Here is a 5,353-nt window from a genome sequence, read left to right on the forward strand (position 1 = left end):
TATCTTCATTCCCCTTTGCGAATTTGGATCTCTGAATCCTCTCCTTTTCAATCATTGTTATCTCAGTTTGTCCTTATGTATGCTGAACGTTCATTACTATCTTCTATAGCAATTCTCTTCTTATTGTTTAAGCTTATAATGCCCTGTTCTTGGTAAGGGTTGCACTCTTCTGTTTCTATTTGCCTGATAGTCACCTTACTTCTAATTATGTTTTGTTTGTTTGTTTTCATTTTGTTTTAGGTGATTTGACCCCTTTCAGGATTTCCTGTAGTGCAGGCCCCGTAGTGGAGAATTCCCTCAATTTTTGTATATCTAGAAAGGTCTTTATTTCTCCTTCATATCTAAAGGAGAGATTAGGTAGATATATTATTCTAGGCTGGTAGTTCCTTTCACTTAATAGTTTTCAGGTTGTAAAGTTTGTGCTGAGATGTCCGATGATAATCTAATGGGTTTTCCTTTATAAGTTACCATTTTCTTCTTCCTGCCTGCCCTGAGAATTCTGTCTTTGTCATTGATTTTTGATAACTTTAATACAATGTGTCTTACTTAGCAAAGGCCTTTTGGGGTTGAGATAATTGGGTGTTCTGTTGACTTCTCAAATTCCAAGCTCCCACTCATTTCTTAGATTTGGGTAATTCTCACCAACTATTTGTCTGAAAATGCTTTCTAGTCCCTGCTCCTTTTCCTTGCCTTTGATAATGCCCATTATTCTTATGTTTCCTCTCCTGATGGTATCAGCTAGTTCTTGAATTTCTCTTTTATTATTTTTTATTCTTTGGTTTCTCTCTTTTTCCTTCTGATTTATTTCTAGATTTCTGTCTTCGATATCACTGATCCTTTCCTCCATTTGGTCGACTCTATTTCCCAAACTTGCTATTTTATTTTTCAATTCTTGCAGTGTTTTTTTTTATCTCCAGAAGTTCTATTTGGTTATTTTTGAGGGTTTCAATCTCCTTGCTCTGTTCGTCTAGCTGTTTTTACAATTCCTGAAATTGTTGATATGACTTGTTTGGGAACTCACTGAGTTTTTTCAGAAGTACCGTCCTGAATTCTCTGTCATTTAAATTGCATATTTCTATGTCCGTAAGCTTCTTTTCTGGAGATTTTTCTCTTTCTTCTGAGATGCCTTGTCACCTTGGTTGTTCATGGTGTTTAATGGGCTACTTCTCTGCCTTTGCATTAATGGAAGTATATTCTGTTGTTTTTCCGGAAAGAAGATTTATATATAAAGGTCTCTCTTTGGCTTGTTGCAATGAATGTGCTTTTCCTTTCCAGTAGGTGATGTCTAAGCTTCTTGGTTCTCTGCTTTATATAAAGCCCTAATAATGCCTTTTTTTCTTATAGATGTTTGTGCTCACACCTCTCAGTCTCAGTCCCTGTCAGTGTTAGTGATAGTTTTGGTAGTGTTTGCTCAGATTTCCCTGGGGCTCCATGGTGTTCGGTCTTGGAAGATATAGGGGAGTGCTCATCTGATACAGGGGCTGTGGCTCAGCCTCTGTTTTGCAACTGCTGCTAGTAAAAATCAATTGTTGTTTCTATGCCGTCCCCGCTTTTCTGCCTTCCCCGTTTCTCTGCTTTCTGCCTTGATGACTGGGCACTGCTGCCAGCCATATGGAGCTCACAGCTCTCCCAGGCAGGACTGTTCAGGGAAGTGGCCACACCTTCCCCACTCTCTGTCCTCTTACAGGGCTCTCTGGCCGATGCGAGAGGCAGCTTCTTTATTTCTCCCAGTCCACTGCCCAACACCTGGAGTTCTGACTTGTGTTAGCTCTTAGCGCAGATCCCCCACTCAGACGTGCTGGTGTGCAGTTTGGTGTTTTTTGTTTCGTTTTAGATATTCAGCTTATTGTTGTTTCAATGGGAGAGATCTAGGGATATCTCTCTCGTCCATGTTTTTCCAACCTAAAATGTGTATTTTTGAACTACAGAATATTGCCTGTCATTGACATGAAAGCACAGTGATGGGGTTTGCACTTTTCTCTTTGAACATTTTGAAATTGAATTATTTAAGGATTCGCTTTTTGAAAAGCAAAACCACTGGAATTTTGATAGAGATTGCATTGAATCTGTAGGTTGCTTTGGGTAGTATTGACAGTTTAACAATATTAAGTCTTCCGATATATGTCTTTGAATCTTTCAGCAATGTTTTGTAATTTTTGTTGTTTTTTGATGTTTCTCCTTTTCAGTTCCCTGTAAATGGAATTGTTTTTCCTCATTTCCTTTTTGGATAGTTCATTGCTGGAATACAGTTGAGTCTGTATGCCAATCTTTTCTCATGAAATTTTGATGAGTTTATTTATTATTTCAATTACTTATTTTGTGTACTCTTTAGGATTTTTATATATAGGATTATGTCATGTGAGAATACAGATAATTTTACCTTTTCCCCAATTTGAATGCCTTTTCTTTTGTCTTGCTTAATTGCTCTGGCTAGAACATCCAGTACAATATTGAATAATAGCAGCAGTGGAAGTAAGCATCCTTGTCTTTGTTCTTGATTGTAAAGGGGAAATTTTCATCTTTCACAATTGATTGATGTTAGCTATGTACTTTCATAAATGCCTTTTATCATGTTGAAGAAGTTCTTCTTAGTTTGCTGAGTGTTTTTATCATGAAATTGTGTTGAATTTTGTCAAATGCTTTTTTCTATCAATTGAGACGAACCTGTGGTGTTTCTCCTTTGTCTGTTAATGTTGAGTATTGCAATGATTGATACTTAGATGTTGAAACCATCCCTGCATTGTTGGGATAAATCCTATATGTCCATGGTGAGTAACCATGCTGCTGAATTCTGTTTTCCAGTATTTTGTTGAGGATTTTCCAATCAATATTTATAAGGGACATTATAATGTCTCTAGTTTTCCTGTGGAACTTCTGTCTGGCCTTGGTATCAGGGTATTGCTAGTCGCAGAGAATGAATTAGAAAGTTTTCCCTTCTCTGATTTTTTTTTTTTTTTTTTGGAAGAGTTTTAGAAGAAAGAGGATTGTTAATTCTTCCTTAAATGTTTTGTGGAATTCACCAGTGAAGCCATCTGGTGCTGGCCGTTTTGTTGGGAGGCTTTTGATTACTGCTTAAGTCTCTACTTTCCTTTTCTATTTGTTTTTGAGTCAGTTTTGGTAATTTATATGTTTCTAGGAATTTTTCAATCACAATTAGGTGATCTAATGTGTTGGCATTTTTATTTCTGAAAGGTTGATAATGTCCCAACTTTCATTTCTGATATTAGTTATTTGAGTTCTTTTTTTTTTTCCTTAATCTGGTTAGAAAAAGGTATGTCAATTTTGTTGACCTCTTTGGATAACCAGCTTCTGGTTTTGTTGATTCTATGGTTTTTCTATATTTTGTTTATCAATGCTCAAATCTTTATTATTTTCTATATTTTTTGACTTTGAAAACTAAGTTTAGTTTGCTTTTGTTTGCTCTTATTTTCCTACTTCTTTAGGTGTAGAGTTAGGTTATTCTCTTGCAATATTTGTTTTTTTTTCTCAGCTATATTGAAATATAATAGACAATTAGTTGCTCACATTTACATTGTACAATTCATTGAGTTTTTTTGTGTTTTTTTTTTAATTATAGTTGGCAAACAATAATATACCAGTTTCAGTTGTACAGCATAATGATCAGAGTTCCACATAACTCACAAAGCGATCCCCCCCAAAATCTAGTTCCCCTCTTCCCCCTTACATATTTATTACAACGTTATTAATCATCTTCCCCATGCTACACTCTAAATCTCCACATCCATTCTGCAACTATCCATTTGTACCTCTTAATCCCTTTGTTTTTTTCTCCATCCCCCGCCCCCCAGTTCCCCTCCCATCTGGTAGCCCTCCAAATATTCTCTGTATCTATGAGTTTATTTCCGCTTTTGTTGTTGTTTATTTTGTTCTTTAGATTCCACATTTCTGTGAAATCATATGATATGATTCTTTCTCTATCGGACCCATTTCACTCAGTGCCCATCAAGGCAATGCCTTTTTCCATCCCCTTCCTTTTAGTCTTTGTGTGAAATCATATCATATTTGTCTTTCTCTATCGGACCCATTTCACTCAGTGCCCATCAAGGCAATGCCTTTTTCCATCCCCTTCCTTTTAGTCTTTTAATCTGAAGTGAGTCTCTCGTAGGCAGCATATGTAGGGGTATTATTTTCTTAACCATTTGGCCACTCTATCTTTTGGTTGGAGCACTTAATTCTTTCCCATTTGAGGTACTTGTTGATAGGAAATTGGTTATTACCATTCTTTATTCATGTTTTTGATACATGATTTTTCTTCTTAAAGAAGTCTCTCCAACATTTCCTGTAATGTTTGCTTGGTGGTGATAATTCCTTTAGCTTATTTTTATTTTATTTATTTTATTTTTTTATTTTTTTATTTTTTGCCTAGGAAGCTCTTTATCTGTCTTTTAATTCTAAATGATAGCTTTTCTGGATAAAGAATTCTTGGTTGTAGATCCTGGGTTTTCATCACGTTGAATAGTTCGTGCCAAGCCCTTCTGTCTTGCATAGTTTCTTTTGAGAAATCAGCTGCCAGTCTTATGGGTGCTCTAACTGTTTTTCTGTTGCTGTTGTAAAGATTCTCTTTGTATTTAACCTTTGGCACTTTAATTATGATGTGTCTTGGTGTGGGCCTCTTTGGGTTCCTGGTTTTTGAGACTTTCTTATCTTCCTGGGGTTGTATGTCTATTTCATTCACCAAGTGAGGGAAGTTTTCCATCATTATTTCTTCGAATAGCTCTTCAATGTCTTATTTTCCTTCAGGTACCCCTATGACATAGATATTTTTACATTTACTAGTGTCCTATAGACTCCATAAATTATTATTATAATCTTGTCTTCTTTTTTCTTGCTGTTCTAATTGAATGTCCTCTGTATCAGTGGTTTGATCCTCTTCTTTATCCACTCTGTTTATTCCATCTAATGTACTCTTCATCTCAAATAATTTGTTCTTCATTTCTGACTGGTTCCTTTTTATAATTTCCATTTTATGTTTTTTTTTCCTCTTTGTTAACGTTATCACTAAATTCATCTATACTTCTCCTAGTTAATTGAGCATCTTTATAACCAGTGTTTTGATCTCTGCATCTGTTAGATTGCTTGACTCCATTATTCCTGGATCTCTGTTCTGTTCTCTCATATGGTTTCTGCTGCTTTTTCTTCCCGTTTTGGCTGCCTTTCCATGTCTGTTTCTGTGTACTAAGCAAAACTTCTAAGTCTTCTGGACTTAGTAATACAGCTGTAGTTGGTGACCAGTGGCACAGTCCTGAGAGGGGTTTAGCTGCAGGTCAAATTTAGCCCAAGCCTATGCCTCTTCAGAGCCACCTGTTAAGAGTCAGCAAGCAATCCATAGGTG

Source organism: Pteropus alecto, unplaced genomic scaffold (genome assembly GCF_000325575.1).
Source record: "Pteropus alecto unplaced genomic scaffold, ASM32557v1 scaffold201, whole genome shotgun sequence".
NCBI lineage: Eukaryota > Metazoa > Chordata > Mammalia > Chiroptera > Pteropodidae > Pteropus > Pteropus alecto.